This window comes from Callithrix jacchus, chromosome 9 (genome assembly GCF_049354715.1).
Source record: "Callithrix jacchus isolate 240 chromosome 9, calJac240_pri, whole genome shotgun sequence".
Classification (NCBI taxonomy): domain Eukaryota; kingdom Metazoa; phylum Chordata; class Mammalia; order Primates; family Cebidae; genus Callithrix; species Callithrix jacchus.
Genome location: NC_133510.1, coordinates 68,648,479 through 68,666,718, shown reverse-complemented (window position 1 = coordinate 68,666,718; position 18,240 = coordinate 68,648,479). Strand labels below are relative to the sequence as shown.

General features: G+C 44.5%; 1 protein-coding gene, 1 long non-coding RNA gene and 1 pseudogene across 5 annotated transcripts in view; 1 reads left to right on the top strand and 2 right to left on the bottom strand.

Moving 5' to 3' along the window:
• The window catches only part of LOC118144247 (uncharacterized), a 28,989-nt gene extending 12,934 nt beyond the window's left edge, over positions 1–16,055 (top strand). The window contains exons 2-3 of the long non-coding RNA XR_013521905.1: positions 15,426–15,525; positions 15,960–16,055. This is a non-coding gene — a long non-coding RNA (uncharacterized LOC118144247). The remainder of the gene's footprint in view (positions 1–15,425; positions 15,526–15,959) is intronic.
• LOC100399071 (natural resistance-associated macrophage protein 2) overlaps positions 1–18,240 on the bottom strand; it is a 130,867-nt gene that overhangs the window by 50,419 nt on the left and 62,208 nt on the right. The window lies entirely within an intron of this gene.
• LOC100408401 (ribosomal protein uL30-like pseudogene) lies at positions 11,823–12,525 on the bottom strand (annotated as a pseudogene).

Sequence of the window (18,240 nt, the reverse complement as noted above, 5' to 3'; positions counted from 1 at the left end):
CTAGAAGCCCTGACTCCACAGACCAGGAACCGCCTTTCATAATCACTGCCCTGACACCTTGTTACCGCTTCCCTCCTTGGGCCCAGAGAACACACATTTATAATCATTTAAAGAGCTTGAGGAAACGATATCAGCCTGTGAAAAAGGGAGAAGAAAAAAAGGCAAAACATGTCCAATGTCTTTTAGATCCTATATTAGTTAAGAATCCTTTGATCCTAAGTGACAGAGTTCCAATCCAAACAGGCTTAAGCAGAAAAAGGACTCCATCAACCCAAATCAGGGAAAATCATAGGGGCAGAAAGCCTCAGGCACAGCCTGAGCAGAGCTCAAATAATGTTGCCAGAGGCCAGACAATCTAAGGTCCTGTCTGCCCTCCCCTCTGCTCTATTAGGTAACAAATATTACATAATGTTTGCTTCACTTTCTATTCAAGTTTGAAATATGGAATTCAGATGAAACAAATATTAGGTCATTTAGGAACAAAATGTTTCAGAATATAAATCCAAGACATTTTAATGTATCTTTTTTTTTGTCAGCCATTAAAATAAGCCTTTGGCTTGTTAAGACCCTGTCTCAGGGTCTTAACAAGATTTAGGAAGAAATCTGGATTTCGCTGGATTTTTATCAGACCCTGCCTGTTTTCCTGTCAGAGATCATATAGTACAATACTTATAACACTGGATTTTCAGTAGAATTACTGCTTGCAACAAAGAAAGTAAAAGACAAAATAAAACACTGGCTTTGACATCAAAGTGACCTGGCCAAGTCCTGGTTGTGTCATTGGTTGACTCTGTCACCTTGAGCAACTTATCTGTTTTTTCATCTGCAAATGGGGATATCTACCTAAAAGGTTATGGCGAGGAGTAAATGAAGCAATGCACTTGGCACTTAATATATGTTGACTTCATTCAACAGATATTTATTGAGTGTCTACCGTGTGCTCTGCTCTTGGTACCTGGCTTAGAGCCCTGAGTAAACTAGACATATCCCTCCTGCATGGAGCACACAATTTTGATGAAAATGTTTTGTATCGATGAGGAAGCAAGCTCAAGGTGCCCAGAGAATGTAATCCGACCTAGAAGCTCTGTGGCTTTCTTGAAGAAATAAGATGTGAGCTGAATTCCACAAAATGAAAAAAAAAAAAAATTTTTCAGCCAACTAGACTAGCTTGTGCCACAGCCAAGAGAAAAGAGGAAACTCACTATATTCAAGGAACTGAAAGAAAGCAGGCAGGGCTGGCACCAGAGCCTCCAGGGCAGATTATAGGATGGTTACTGTTTCCATCAGTTTCTTCCTAAATCTTGTTAAGACCCTGAGACAATGAGCCAAACACTTATTTTAATGGATGACAAAAAAAGATACATTAAAATGTCTTATATCTATATTCTGAAACACTTTGTTCATAAGTGTTCTAATATTTGTTTCATCTGAATTCATACATATTTCAAACTTGAATAGAAAGTGAAGCAAACACTACGTAATAATTCCTTTCGCTCTCTTGATTCTCCCATAAGCCTTCCCCTCTGGTCTTGCTTTAGAAAACACAGAACTTGGACGGGCACACTGGCTCATGTCTCAGCACTTTGGAAGGCCGAGGTGGGCGGATCATAAGGTCAAGAGATCGAGACCATCCTGGCCAACATGGTGAAACCCCGTCTCTACTAAAAAATACAAAAATTAGCTGGGCGTGGTGGCATGCGCCTGTAGTCCCAGCTGCTAGGGAGGCTGAGGCAGGAGAATTGCTTGAACCCAGGAGGCAGAGATTGCAGTGAGCCGAGATCACACCACTGTACTCCAGCCCGGTGCCTGGCAACAGAGCAAGACTCTGTCTCAAAAAAAAAAAACCAAAAAAACAAAACAAAACAGAACTTAATGTAGCTGAAATTCTTGTTTATCCGTTAAAGTAATAAGAGTCTGATGAATCATAGCAAACAAGTATCAACAAAAGCAAAAAAGCAAACTATTCAGTATCACTTTAACTGTCTCAGTATTTAAAACCAGAAGCATTCGGCTACATTAAATAGTAAGAAGAATTTCATGTTGAACCATGGACCCACTGGTTAATCCTGGTGCCAGAGAAACAGAGCAGAGGTCAAGTGAACCAAGGGCAAAGGAAATAATGGACCAGGCAATGTGCAAGGCATTACTTTGTTTTAAAGGAAACTGTCTTGGGAACCTGCAGAGAACTATGTGGGAGCATATATATGAACTAGGAGAATTACCATTCAGAATTGACTTTTTGTTTTGTTGTTTTTTGAGACAGAGTCTCTGGCCCAGACTGTAATGAGGTGGTGTGATCTTGGCTCACGGTAGCTTCGACCTCCCAGTCCCAAGTGATCCTCCTGCCTCAGCCTCCTAAGTAGCTGGTACCACAGGCACATACCACCATACTGGTTAATATTTTTATTTTTAGTAGAGATGAGGTCTCACTGTGTTGCCCAGGCTGGTCTCAAACACCTAGGCTTAAGTAATCCTCCCTCCGCAGCCTCCCAAAGTGCTGGGGTTATAGGTATGAGCCACCACACCCAGCCCCAGAATTTAACATTCTTAAAAGTAAAAAGCATGATAGTCTCACTTGAAGCTGCATGTTTCGCAGTCTTTAAAAATGTATCTGACAATAATGTCAAACTTCTCTTTGGAATAATCCTTTTTACTCCATGTCCTAAATACCTAATAATTTTATTTAAAAAAATTTTTTTTTGGGACACGAAGTCTCGCACTGTCACCCAGGCTGGAGTGCAGTGGCATGATTGGCTTGCTGCAACCTCCATCTCCTGGGTTCAAGCAATTCCCTTGCCTCAGCCTTTCGAGTAGCTGGGACTACAGGCACACAACACCATGCTTGGCTAATTTTTTCTAATTTAGTAGAGATGGGGCTTCATTGTGTTGCCCAGGCTGGTCTTGAACTCCTGAGCTCAGGCAATCCGCCCCCCTCAGCCTCCCAAAGTGCTGGGATTACAGGCGTGAGCCACTGCACTCGGCCATAATTTCCATTTCTTAAGTATCTTCTTTATGCAAGGCACTATTTATTTATTTATAGAAACAGGATATTGCTACATTGCCCAGGCTGGTCTTGAACTCCTGGGCTCAAGCAATTCTCCAGCCCCAGCCTCCCAAAGTGCTGTGATTACAAGCGTGGGCTATCACACCCAACTCACACTTTTTTTTTTTTTTTGAGACAGAATTTCACTCTTATTGCCCAGGCTGTTCTGCAGTGGCGCGATCTTGGCTCACCATACCTCCGCCTCCCGGGTTCTCCCGTCTCAGCCTCCCGAGTAGCTGGGATTACAGGCATGCACCACCATGCCTGGCTAATTTTGTATTTTTAGTAGAGTCAGGGTTTCTCCATGTTGGTCAGGCTGGTTTTGAACTTCTGACCTCAGGTGATCCACCCACCTCAGCCTCCCAAAGTGCTGGAATTTCAGGCATGAGCCACGATGCCTGGCTGGCACTGACTTTTTAAACAATTATTTCACATAGTACTCATAACTCTACAAGGTAGGAACAATTATTTCCATCTGACAAATGAGAAAACAGATTTGCAGAGGTTGTATCTCTTGTCAAAGGCCATGCAGTGAGTAGCCACACCAGTGTTCCCATGTAGTTTGCCTGACTGAGAAGTGCAGGCTTCTCAAGGTCGTCTTCTGAGTCCAAGGCCTCCTTATTTCTGTCTTTTCCCTCCTCCACTATTTCACTGTGAAGGTCTAAGACTCATCTGTTTTGTACTATTCTATGTTCAATCCCTTGACCCTTTCTTCCACTCTTAGGTCATGAACAACCACTGATGTGAAGAAGATTCCTAAACCTCATACTTTTGCCAATCTTTGATATTTAGAATTTAACACAGGAAAACCAGAATACACTGTCTCCTTCACTAAATAAACAATACTTTCTAACCTCTCTGCTACCTATCTTATTTTTGTATTATTTAAGGATTATATAAAGTGATGCCCCTTCTACAAAGCATTCTCTGGCTATTTCAAGAAACTTCCTCTTTGAGAAATCTTTTCTCACTCACTAATACCCAGGGGTGAGATTTCACATCACCAGTCTCTTCTTCCTTTCTTCTACATGTCAGACACAGTCCTTATTACATAGCAGGTGCTCAAAAAGTATTTACTGATTAATTCATCATAAGTACTACCTGTTCTTCTGACACAAGATTTTCTTTTTTTTTTTTCCTGAGATGGAGTCTTACACCATCGCTAGGGCTGCAGTGCAATGGTGTTATCTCAGCTTATTGCAACCTCTGCCTCCCAGGTTCAAGCGATTCTCCTGCCCTCAACCTCCCAAGTAGCTGGGATTACAGGTGCACACCACCACACCCAGCTAATTTTGTGTATTTTTTAGTAGAGATGGGGTTTCACTATATCGACCAGACTGGTCTCAAACTTCTGACCTCATGATCCACCTGCCTTGGCCTCCCAAACTGCTGGGATTATAGGCGTGAGCCACCACGCCTAGTCCCTGACAGGAATTTTTTTGGTGCGGCTTTGCTAGTTGGAGACCTCCATGGCTAGTGACACCCCATCCAGGGCCTCACTCCACCCTAGGCCCACCACAGGAGATACCTGACCACCTCAGCCCAAAGGGCTGCTCTTGGCTTGTGCTCTGGCCCAGATCCCACACTTTCCATGGGATCTGCACTCTGCTCACAGCTGGGCCAGCCATGCCATGACCTGCCTCTGGCTTGGGTGCTGGCATCTGGGTGAAGGGAATACAGTGGCATCTGAAAAACCTGGAGGCACCAGTGATCCCGAAGGCTCAAAGTTATATGTGACATGTTATAGCATGCCACAGCCCTGACTTGGAGAGGCCTTAGGTCTGGACTCTCAGAAGGGCCACAGTTCCTCTTCTCTTTGGCTGTAATGTGGCAAGTGGGAAGAGTGGCAGAAGGGTGGTGAGTGCTTCAGTCCATTTGTGTTGCAGCTCTTTCAGTCCCACCATTTGGTGGGTCCCTAGTTCTTGTCCCATGTCCAGGAAGAATGAGGTATGTGGATAGTTAGAGGGTGAACAAGGCAGAAGGGAGCTTCGTTGAGCCACAAAACAGCTCTCAGGAGCCCCAACGTGGGTAGCTCCTTTCTGCAGGCAGGATGTCACATCAAGTGTGCAGCCCTCAGTGGAGAGGAGACCCAGAGTGGGTAACTGCTATCTGCAGGCAGGTTGTCTCATTGAGTGTGTGAGTCTGGCTGAGTCTGGGGTTTTTATGTGCTCATAATGGAGGAAGTATGTGCTGATGGATCCATGGGCAGTTACATATGGGCCTGGAAAAAGCCTTATCTAATTGGCCAAATGTTCATCAATGAAATTCTCACTCTGAGTTGTGGACTCTACCTGGAACTGGCAGCCTAGCCCCAGCCTTCAGGCTGTCCCTGGCTTGAAGGTGGGATTTCACTGGGTACCTGCCCTTCCCAGCCTAGGAACCTGATCTACCTCCCTCCACCATCAATATGCTCTACACAGCACCCAGACTGTCCATGCTGAGGGGTGCCTGCAGGCCCCCTCCAAGCTGCCCTCAGCCTCCCCCACCCCTCCCACACTCCTTGGTGCCCAAAGTCCAGAAGGGACCCAGGCGGCAGGGGGCTGGCAGGAGGCTGGAGTGTCAGCACTGCCCTGAGTACATGCACCCCCACTGGGTTGCAACAGCACTGGGGCTCAGCTACAACTTTGTTCCACACCAGAGCGAGTACTGGGAGTAGGGAAAGGCCAGGGAGAAGGCACTTCCAAGTCTGTAGGAGCAAGGGGCTTCCTAGACTTTTGAGAGTACAGTGATGCCTGGGTCCAGAGCTGTGGCTGGCTGGCTGCAGCTGCTCCAGGAGCACAGGGTTCCCACCCTGCCAACTCAGTAGAGCAAGGGGCCTGGACCCTGTGGGCTCTGCAACCTTGGCTATGCCTCCCCCACTGTAGCTAGCATCCTCAAAGGCTGCTCCAGATGGCCCACTGCAACCATCACTTCTACATACCTCTCCTCTATCCTTTCCACTCCATTTCCATAGCTATCACCATCACCTTAGTTTAAGAACTAGTGCCTAGATAACTATTTGTATGAGTTGACTAGGGATGGCTGGAATAACAAACCATTGGTGTGAGAACTTGCCAGTTATTGCCTACTTCTCAAAGGATATGACAGGAAAGCAAAGAAGATACTAAGTTTAGATAAAATAGTAGAAAAAGACTCCTTTTGCAACTGACTCAATCTTTCTTGCCCTTCTTTGTCCAATCACCCCACTAACATAGCATGGCAAAAACAGAAGCTTAGCAAGCAATTTTCCTGGGGTGCAAAGAAGTGGCTTCCTAGATAAGCACCAATATCTGATCTAAAGCATAGTGTCTAATACCTAAAAATGCTGCACATTGGTCTCTATACCTCCACACCTTCACTCCTCCTGTCTTCCTACTCATCATTTCCAGAATAGAGACAATCTTTCTTAAGTAACAGTTTATTTTTATATATGTATTTATTTATTTTGAGACAGAGTCTCACTCTGTCACCTAGGCTGGAGTCCAGTGGTCCAATCTTGGCTCACCACAACCTCCAGCTCCCAAGTTCAAGTGATTCTCCTGCCTCAGCCTCCCACCTGCCACCACACCCAGCTAATTTTTATATTTTTAGCAGAGATGAGATTTCTCCATGTTGGCTAGGCTGGTCTCTAACTCCTGACCTCAAGTGATCTGCCTGCCTTGGCCTCCCAAAGTCCTGGGATTACAGGTATGAGCCATCACGCCCAGTCTTAAGTAACAGTTTAATTAGGCTATTCCCACAACTCAGAATTATTAAGTGCACCTTTCCAGTGGGCTCTAATGTTGGTTTACTCATTTATCTCTCCTTAACTCTAAGTGTCTTGATGCAACACACCTGTTTTATATCCTTGTATCATATCTGCAGCACTCAATCTTTGTTAAATGTACAAATAATCCCAGGCATTTCTGTTTCTACCCTCAGGAGAAAGTTAAACACCCTAGATTTTCAATGACACTTATAAATCTTGTAATTTGCCGGGCCCGGTAGCTCATGCCTATAATCCCAGCACTTTGGGAGGCTGAGGTGGGCAGATTTGAGACCAATCTGGCTAATATAGTGAAACCCTATCTCTACTAAAAACACAAAATTAGCTGGGCATGGTAGCACTCCTGTAGTCCCAGCTACTTGGGAGACTGAGGCAGAATTCTTGAACCTGGGAGGTGGAGGTTTTGGTGAGCTGAGATCGTGCCACTGCACTCTAGCCTGGGCAATAGAGCAAGACTCTGTCTCAAAAAACACAACAAAAAAATCTTGTAATTTACCTTTAGCTGCCACAAAAGCCAAAACTTGATACTCTCAAGTCACCCTACTCATGTCTATACTCCTCCTTCTTAGCAGATGACTTCACTTCTCATTCCACAAAAGAAAAAAATGAGCCAGTGAGTTAGACTGGACATGTAAGAACCTCACAGATTCCTCTCCTGACCTAAGGATGAGGTATCTTCCCAGGTTCTGCAGTAATACCCCTGGGCTCTTGATTCCTCTCTCCCAGGTCTGTCTTTTGCTGAGTCACATTCATTTTGTATCTTCACTGTTCCCCTCTCCAGGAATTTCTTCACCTGTGCTCAAATATCCTAAAATCCACACTTTCCTCCAGTAAAATCAAAACAAAATAACACACCTGGCCAGGCATGACGTTTTGCTCACATCTGTAATCAATCCCAGCACTCTGGGAGGCCAAGGAGGGCAAATCACTTGAGGTCAGGAGTTCAAAACCAGCCTAGGCAACATGGCGAAATCATGTCTCTACAAAAAATATAAAAATTAGCAGGGGGTGGTAGTGTGTGGCTGTAATCCCAGCTACTTGTGAGGCTGAGGTGGGAGGACTGCTTGAGCCTGGGAGGTTGAGGCTGCAATGAGCCATGATTGCACCACTGAACTCTAGCCTGGAAGACAGTGATACCCTGTCTCAAAAAGGCGAGGGGGTGGGGAACCACCAAAAAAACTTACTTTTACCTTGCACTCAAGTTACTGCCTTTTCATCCTCCATTCACTGTCAAATCTTTAAAAATGTTAAATCTGTCTGGGTGCGGTGGCTCATCCCAGTAATCCCAGCACTTTGGCAGGCTGAAGCAGGTAGATCACCTGAGGTCAGGATTTTGAGACCAGCCTGGCCAACATAGTTAAATCTGGTCTCTACTAAAAAAAAAAAAAAAAAAAAAAAATTAACTGGGTATGTTGGCAGGTGCCTGCAGTCCCAGCTACTCAGGAGGCTGAGGCAGGGAGAATTGCTTGAACCTGGGAGGCAGAGGTTGCAGTGAGTTGACATCACACCAGTGCACTCCAGCCTAGGTGACAGAGCAAGACATTGCCTCAAAATAAATAAATAAGGGCTTCATCCTATGTCTGATCTGTGTAATATCTGATTGTCATGTTCCTTAAGATGTTTTCCATTCCTGTGGCTTCTGGACACCATTCTCTCATGGGTCTTTTCAACCCTCTACAGCTGCTCCACTTCTACTTCACCAGTATTCCTTCCTTATAGTCCTTGTTAATCTACAGACTTCTTTTTGTGGGAGTTCAATGGATCTCTGACACGTCCACCCTTTCCTACCCTGTGGAGCACACTGGCTATACAGAAAAATGTTGGGCACCTGTCACCTGTATTAGTTTCCTGTTGCTGCTCTAATGCATAACCTAAGTCGCTTAAAACAACACAAACTTATCATGTTACAGTTCTGGAAGATGGACATCCAAAACAGGTCTGACTAGGCTAAAATCAAGGTGTTGGCAGGTCTGTGATTCTTCTGGAGGCCCTGGGGGAGACTACATTCTTTTCCAGTTTGTCTTCCCTCCTTGGCACATGGTTCCTTCTTCCATTTTTAAAGTCAGCAATCTAACATCTTCAAATCTCTCGGCCGGGCGCGGTGGCTCACGCCTGTAATCCCAGCACTTTGGGAGGCTGAGGCGGGTGGATCACGAGGTCAAGAGATCGAGACCATCCTGGTCAACATGGTGAAACCCCGTCTCTACTAAAAATACAAAAAAATTAGCTGGGCATGGTGGCGCATGCCTGTAATCCCAGCTACTCAGGAGGCTGAGGCAGGAGAATTGCCTGAACCCAGGAGGCAGAGGTTGCGGTGAGCCGAGATCGTGCCATTGCACTCCCTGGGTAACAAGAGCGAAACTCCGTCTCAAAAAAAAAAAAAAAAATCTCTCAACCTGACTTCATTCTCCTACCTTCCACCTTCTTGTAAAAACTGTTGTAATTACATTTTCCCCCACACAGATGATCCAGGACAAGCTCTCAACTCAAGGTCAGCTGATTATTAGCAACCTTAATTCCATCTGCAATCTTAATTTCCCTTTTTCATGTACTATAACATATTCCCAGGTTCTGGAAATTAGGATATGGACATTTCTGGGAGTGGTGAAGAGGCGATATTATTCTGCCTACCATATTGGTTAAACTGGCAAATACATTAAAGATAAAACACATCAATGAAACCTTCAGTGAGGCATCAAACTGGTCTAAAATAGACAAGATGAACTGAGCATGGTGGTGGGCACCTGTAGTCTCAGCTACTTGGGAGGCTGAGGCAGGAGAATCACGTGAACCCAAGAGGCCGAGGTTGCAGTGAGCCAAGACCATGCCACTAAGCTCCAGCCTGGGCAACAGAGTGAGACTCCATCTCAAATAAGTAAATAAGAAAGACAAGATGAGAACAGTGTCAAATGGCAGAATAGTTGCAGGAAGAACTGAATGAGGAATACAAGGGAACAATACAGTCTGTACACTCAAGTTTCAAAAAGAAAATCAGGCTGCATTTGTAGAAGAGCTCACATTTGTCTCTGACACATCTCCCCATGCTAAAATTGTCATTTCTATTTCTGGAGCCTTCCCCACATGATCGCTTGACTCAGAATCCTTTGATGACTTCAGCCATGTCTTCTAATCCTCCCCGATCTCTTTGTAACTTTAAAATTATAAAACCCAACAAATAAGTTTTTGAATATGCAAAATGACCATTAAACATATGAAAATATGTTCAATTTCACTCACAATACAAGAAATGCTCATCAAAACTGCTGTAAGGTACCATTTCTCACACATCAGATTGGTGAAAACTTCAAAAGTCTGACCACACATTGCGCTGGGCAGGCAGTGGAGAAAGAGTCACTTAACTAAACTTTAATTTTCCTTTGACTCAGCAATTCCACTTCTGGGAATTTACCCTGAAAATATACCTTCAATAATATGAAAACATATATGCACAGGGTGATTCATTGCAACATTGTTTGCTGTAATGTCTCCAGCCTACATGCTCACTCACAGCTAGGAGAGCACTTCAACCATGTTACATTCACACAGTGGAGGACTATGCAGCTATAACAGAGAAGGAGGACAAGATCCCTAGGACATCTTTCTTTTTTTTTTTTTTTTCTTGAGACAGAATCTTCCTCTGTCACCAGGCTGGAGGGCAGTGGCACGATCTCGGCTCACTGCAACCTCTGCCTCCCGGGTTCATGTGATTCTCCTGCCTCAGCCTTCCAAATAGCTGGAACTACAGGCATGCACCACCACACCCAGCTAACTTTTGTATTTTTAGTAGAGGAGGGGTTTCACTGCGTTAGCCAGGAAGGTCTCGATCTCCTGACCTCGTGATCTTCCTGCCTCGGCCTCCCAAAGTGCTGGAATTACAGGTGTGAGCCACTGTGCCCAGCCTCTCTTGCATCTTTCTAAGGCCATTTGGGCTGGGGCCCACTTGCCCAGGCTGTGCTGCTTCTCCCCCTTGATTTTTGGCTCATTGCCATGGCTTTCAGGAATTTTGCCTTGTCTTTGTCCTTCTTTTTCTTCCTCTGCTTGGTCACACTGAGGTCTGCGATGCCTTTCAACTAAGGGGGTCCCTTCTGGACATGCTTATCGGCTGACATGGCACCCGCCTGTAGTTTAGTAGGTAGACTGCCCTGATTATTTATGCTAATGATCAAATTGTCCCAGATTTCACTACTGGAAGCCCCTTTAAGCTGGCTCCTCTTATCTATTGACATGTCCCATTATTCTTTGAATGCCTTTTTTTTTTTTTTTTTAGATGGAGTCTTGCTCTGTCACCAAGGCTTGAGTGTAGTGGTGCCATCTCAGCTCACTGCAACCTCCACCTCCCAGTTTCAATAGATTCTCTTGCCTCAACCTCCTGAGTAGCTGGGACTATAGGCATGTTCCACCTCACCCAGCTAATTTTTGTATTTTTAGTAGAGACAGGGTTTAACCATGTTGGTCAGGTTGGTCTCAAACTCCTGGCCTCAGGTATCGGCCTGCTTCAGCCTCCCAAAGTGCTGGGATTCAGGCGTGGGCAGTGAGACAACACAGCCTGGGTAGCTGAACCAAGCCACCACCCAAGGCAGGAATAGAACATAAATCTTGCCCCTTTCTGAGCCCATTCCCCCAAAACCCTACTTCCAGACACTTCTAACGTGCATTGCCAGGCCAGGTATGGCTAATGGATCACAGTCTTCTTTGTAATGCAACCCACACACAGTCTGCCTCAGAACCCTCATCTCTGGGCTCCAAGCAGCTTCTTTTTTTTTTTTTTTTTCATTGATAAAAATTTATTGCAGTTTGGCACCTAGAGTAATAACAACAGGAATAAAATGTAATTTCAAAGAGTTAAGATTTCTTCAGCAAAATAGATAATTCACATCTTCAAGTCCTTTTTGCAATCAGTTATTCTTTCCTAATTTCCATCTAAATGACTACAGCAATACAGTTTTTAGTTACTTGACATTTTTAAGCCTATAACTCCTAGGCTATGCATAGCCCCATGTCCCAATCAGGCATTCATTGCACCCAGGTCTCCAACTACTTGTACCCGCCTCCTCTTTCCTCCCAATCTCAAGGTTACTCTTAATAACTAGTAAATGCAAAAAGAACTTTTAAAGTGGCAAGGCATGGCACACCCACATTCAGTCCAAGAGCAGTTCTCAGCCCTGCCTCACCTGGTGCTAATTCAGCTGGCGGATGAGCTGACTGATGCGCTCACCCCGATAGCCAGATGTGCCCATCTCCTTGAGGAAGCCCACTCTATTTTTGGTAGCATGACGGGCCACTGAGAGGTGGAAAGGGCACAAGAACCATGAGATCTCCTGGAAATGCTTCCCCGGAAAGGCAATTTCATGAATGAGGTCTTCCAAGCAAATGACACCAAACTTCCCCAGGTGCTCCTCAATCACAGTGTTGTCTGTCAGAGGGATGGTCTTATTCTTGACCCTGGCTTGTCCACGTTTCAAAATGAGTTCCTGGGCAGACTTCAGATTTGGAAATCCCCAGGTCACATAAGGTTCCACTATACGCAGCATTTTTAGGTTCTGGGGAGTGACTTTTACGAAGACACCACTAAAAATTTTCTTTAGGCGAAGTCTTGCAATGGTTCTATGCACCAGTAAACTCACACCATCAATCCTTTCAGTGCATACGACAAAGGCCAAGGAATGTTTATCTGGCAATTCCAAGGCGTGAGGCTTCACTTCTAGTCGTCTGACACGCACCTTGTCACGGGTCTGCCGCCAGGAATCATGTAGGAATGATTCCAATCGCTTAAACCTGGGCCCTTTTCCTTTCCTCTGCTCCTTCTTTGCCAAAAGTGCCTGCTTTGCCTGAGTGGCTTTGAGGGCTTGATAAGCCTTAAAAGTGGGGAAAAAAAACAGTAACTACAGCAGAGAACCAGGCAGATGCCACCCTAATCCACATGATCCAAGCAGTGGTGTGCTAGAGCTCACTCCTACCAACCCAGGAAAGGGACATTTTCTAGCCTTGTGGTCCATGATGACAGACTCTATTTAGAAATCGGCCATGATGGGAGTATTTACGACACAGAATGGGGCAACGGCAAATGCCACAGATCAAGGCGACATCTCCCCTTCCAGAACCAGTTGTTAAATAGTTATCAGCATCACACTGGATCAAAGTTTACCAGAAGGCAATTCGACTTTCTGTGCCTCCTGATATTTCACACTAAGAGCACAGTATCACTTTTGTTGTATTCTGCCCAAAATGTATGACCTCAATCTAGTGAGAAAACATCAGTGAGGCAGGGGGGAAACTAGACTGAGAGGCATCCTACAAAATAACTGGCCTGCACTGGCAAAACATCAAGGTCTGTTGGGCATGGTGGCTCACATCTGTAATCCCAGCACTTTGGGACGCCAAGGTGGGTGGACCACCTGAAGTCAGGAGTTTGAGACCAGCCTGACCAACATGGTGAAACCCCATTGCTACTAAAAACACAAGAAATTAGTGAGGGTGTGGTGGCAGATGCCTGTAGTCCCAGCTACTTGGGAGGGTGAGGCAGAAGAATTGCTTGAACCGGGGAGATGGAGGTTATGGTGAGCCTAGATTGCGCCATTGCACTCCAGTCTGGGCAACAAGAGTGAAACTCTTTCTCAACAACAACAACAACAAAAATCAAGGTCATGAAAGACAAAGATGATTGAGGAGACATCAGAGACTAAAGAGGCAGAATAACTAAAAGCAATATATGATCCTAAGTGGATGCTAGACCAGGAACTTTTTTTTAAATTAAGGACATTATTGGGACAACTGGTGAATATGAATACAATCTTTATATTGGAAAACAAACTGATATCAATGTTATATTTCTGATTTTGAACACCGTACTATGGTTATATAATAAAATGATGTCCCAAATGCATACAAAAGCATATGGAGGAAAAGGCATAGTCTGCAGCTTACTGTCAGGTGGTTCGCCAAAACTATTTTTTAAAGAAAGAAACATGTTAATAAAGGAAAAGGTAGGTACCAGACACGTAGTTCTTTGTACTATTCTGGGGACTTTTTTTGTAAGTCTAAATCATTTAAACATTAAATTACAAGGGAAAAACCATGAACCCTACCTGGACCTCCGCCCTCATCTCGAGGTCCACATGGCTGCAGTTGGAGGGAGGCGGTGAGCAATGCGTTCTCCAGAGTCTCAAGGGGCCCCAAGGCCATGAGGTCAGAACTGAAGTGAAGGCCACGTCCAACACCCGCCCGCCTCAAGAGCCACAGCCTCTCTCGGGTCTCCACTGCCCCACTCAGGTCTTACGCGCAGGCGCAGGGATTGGCCGCAGGTGCCACAACATCGCGTCCTTCCCCGGGTGCGCGTGCAGCTCAAGGCTTTGCAGGAGGCGCACCTGCAGCGGCCCCACCGCCAGGTGAGCGGTGATGAGCTCTCATTGCCCCAGTCGGAGATTCCAGCTGCAGTGCGTGCACCTCTCCTCCGGCTAGCGCGCGTTTCTGAAGAATGGCAAGAATCCTGGCCTCTGATGGCTGTCCGTTCCCCTTCCCCTCCAAGCCCAGTGTTGTGACCCTGTGCCCTCTTTCCCCTCAATTGTGGGCTCAGGAGTCAGGTACTAAGACTCACAGTCTCAGAGGGAAGTCAGGAGCTCCCTTGTGAAGGCAGACTTAAGTAAAGGCGTCTTCTTCCAAAGCCTTCATGTTTTTCTTAATGTTGGCTTTGAGAGCCTAGTTTGTGGCCCAGGTGAGTTTCTGGCAGGATGCTGGCGGTCTTGGCCAATACCAGCTGACCACGCCCCCAGCCCCCTGGGGCGTGTTTCTGGGCTTTCCTATTATCAGTTAGTTGGAAATTGCACATCACTGTGTCCTGCCTTACAACAAACACCTGTTCTGATCTACAGCCTCTTGCTGAAGGAACATCAGGAGACAGCCGGTACGACACAGGTATTTTTACACTTACGTTTTCTGATGAAGGCTCATTCATAGGATGAAGCCGCTGTATTTGAATTCTGGGGTGAACACAATAGGTTGCACAGGGAACAGACTCAGGTGCTGCTAAACCTGTTGTGATTATGGTTGCTTTTGCAAGTTTCTTCATTCATCCTATATAGATAAGCCAGGCTGGACAAGGAATCCATTGTTGAGCATAGTAACTGGCACACAAGAGGTGCTTGGTAAATATCTGAATGACTTTATAATGCCCTGCACATTCTGCAGAGTTGGAGTGATCACTCTCCGGATACCTGTAAATCTGGAAGTATTTTTCCCTATGTTGGCACTGCCATACTTCTCTAAAATGATAGTTTAAAAAGAAACTGTGTTCTTCAAATACAGTGCTTGTGGAAGAAGTCCTGAGGTTCCCAAAGATCTCAAATGCTGAGCAGTGAAAGGAGACTGAATAACAGAACTATGATCTGTGTTTTTACTCTGTATTCACAAAATTTAATTATCATTTTTTTCTATTTTTTTCTTATTCCCTTCCCCTGCAAAATGAAAAAATTCTGTAATGAAAAGTGTGAAGGAAAGACAATTGCTTTTTTCAGTTGAGCAGATGGGCTTATCAAACAAATGAAGACAAAGAACACATAATCGAGAGTGTGATGGGAGAGGGAAGACAAATTATTTTTAATGATTCACGGCAACCACATTTATATCCTATTGTTACTACAGAAAAGAATGTCTTCAGATAACCCGTGGTCAACAGATGAGAATGAAAGCCAATTATCCCGACTAATCAGGAAATCTAGAGACTCCCCCTTTGTCCCTATAGGTAAGTGCAAGCTTTGACAGGATGCTGGAAAACTGTAATAACATGATGATGCCTTAACCAGTGCCTCTGAGGACTGAAATGTCTCATATAATTGAATTTTTCCAGATCATTGAAGCTAACCTCCTCTAAACGTGTTGAACTTTCATAATAATTTCTAGTACGTGGTAAGCCCCCAGTAAATATTAAGTGTTATTTGAGGTATCAAATTTTATTCTACTTTATCCATATTTTTAGAAGTCTACCTAAAATTATCAATTCCTAATCAGTCAGATGGAATAGACTGAATGAACATTAACGTTTCAGTCATAACTCAGGACTGTCAACAGCAGCATCAGTTTATTATATTTAAAATCTGTTAGGGACCATTGAGATGCATATGTCTCCTTGTCTTGTAAGTAGTCTAAACTTTAAGTTCTTATGTCTTCTGTTTATAGATTTTCCTGTTTCTTTCTTCCTATTGGGCACATCAAAAACTTCTGCTTCAGCCGGGAGTGGTGGCTCACGCCTATAATCCCAGCCCTTTCAGAGGCCGAGGTGGGTGGATCATGAGGTCAAGAGATCGAGATCATCCTGGTTAACATGGTGAAACCCCATCTCTACTAAAAATACAAAAAAATTAGCTGGGCATGGTGGCTCATGCCTGTAATCCCAGCTACTCAGGAGGCTGAGGCAGGAGAATTGCCTGAACCCAGGAGGCGGAGGTTGCAGTGAGCCGAGATCGTGCCATTGCACTCCGGCCTGGGTATCAAGAGCAAAACTCTGTCTCCAAAACAAACAAACAAACAAACAAACTTCTGTTTCTAGGCCAGGCATGGTGGCTCATGCCTGTAATCCCAGCACTTTGGGAGGCCGAGGTGGGAGGATTGCTTGAGCTTGGGAGTACAGGTTGCAGTAAACCAAGATCACACCACTGCACTTCAGCATGGGTGGCATAGTGAGGCCCTGTCTCACAAACAAACAAACAAAAAACCAAAACTTCTGCGTCTAATGTTTTTAATGTTCTGTGGCACCAGAAGCTATATATCCAAGCTTGAAAGAACTGTGGGTCAATTCAGAGGAAAGCTCTGAGTAAAAGCCTGGACCTATCTGAACACTTATGAGCATGAACTTCGTAGAGGTCATTTTGGCTGCTCAGTGGCTCTCTATGCTGGCTTCCTGGTGTGCTCCAGATGTTGAGTTTGATGGCAAAATAAATTCTGGACTAAAAAAGTGATACTATAATTAGGCTGGGCAAGGTGGCTCATGCCTGTATCTCAGCACTTTGGGAGGCTGAGGTGGGTAGATAGCTTGAGGTCAGAAGTTTGAGACCAGCCTGGCCGACATGGTAAAACCCAATCTCTACTAAAAATACAAAAAATTAGCCAGGTATGGTGGCATGTGCCCGTAATCCCAGCTACTCAGGAGGCTGAGGCACCAGAATCACTTGAACCCAGGAGGAGGAGGTTGCAGTGAGCCGAGATCACGCTACTGCACTCTAGCCTGGGTGCAGAGCAAAACTCTGTTTCAAAATAAAAAAGAGAGGTACTATAACCTGATCACTTAATGATCTATGCCTTAGCTTCTTTATGCTTTCCCCACACATATTTAGTATGTTTATGTTTTCAACAAGTACTCTATGTATGTGGACTTAAAAAATGCCACAAAACCTAAGCAGCAATATTATGTTTTAAAGTCTGAGCTCTTGCTTTCTTCTCCATGGATGTATACTTCAGCCATGCCTGTTTCCTTGTGTTCATTTTGTCTGGAAACTATTAAAATAATTTACTTAAATCAGACTAAGTTTGCAAAAATATTAATTCCATAAAAACTTCTAAATAGGTATGCCAGATGTTCCCATCAAGTGTTACTGTGACTCTAGCTACTTTCTAAGTGTCATTATTCACACGTCAAAAAAGAATCAAATTTTACTTTGCAGTAATATTGTTTAGAAGTTTCATTTAAGACTTGTAGTAGCACCCATAAGAAATGGAAGCAAATAATTTCATAGTGATTTATCTTCCTTAGCATTTTTAACTAGAAAAACAATTCAAAAACACAAGGCTACGTGAACAGATCACTATAATGAACAGAGATTAATCACTGTGCCTGTTGTACATTAAATTATTTTTCCAGAGACATTAAGGGTGATTAAAGTGGAAGGATAAGAGTTTCCAGCTAAATGCAATTATAAACACACTAGAGACACTATATGGAAAACAGTAAAGGTTCTGGCTTTAATCTTGAAAAGAAACAAAATCAATTTAAATAAAAACAACTCTGATTTGATTAAGGGAAGAGAGCCCAGCTTTTGCTAATAAATAAATAATAATAAAATTTGGTAGGCTGGGCAAGGTGGCTCATGCCTGTAATCTCAGCATTTTAGGAGGCAAAGGCGGGTGGATCACTTGAAATCGGGAGTTTCAATACCAGCCTGGCCAAGATGGTGACATCCCGTCTCTACTAAAAATATAAACATTAGCCAGGCGTGGTGGCGCACACCTGTAATCTCAACTACTCAGGAGACTGAGGCATGAGAATCACTTGAACTCAAGAGGTGGAGGCTGCAGTGAGCTGAGATCACACCACTGCACTCCACCCTGGACAACAGAGTGAGATTCTGTCTCAAAAAAAAAAAGGAGAGACTACTATGTTCATGAATTTGAGGGTGTGTGTGTGTGTTTGTTCAGTAGAAGCAGGGTTTCACCATTTTAGCCAGGCTGGTCCCAAACTCCTGAC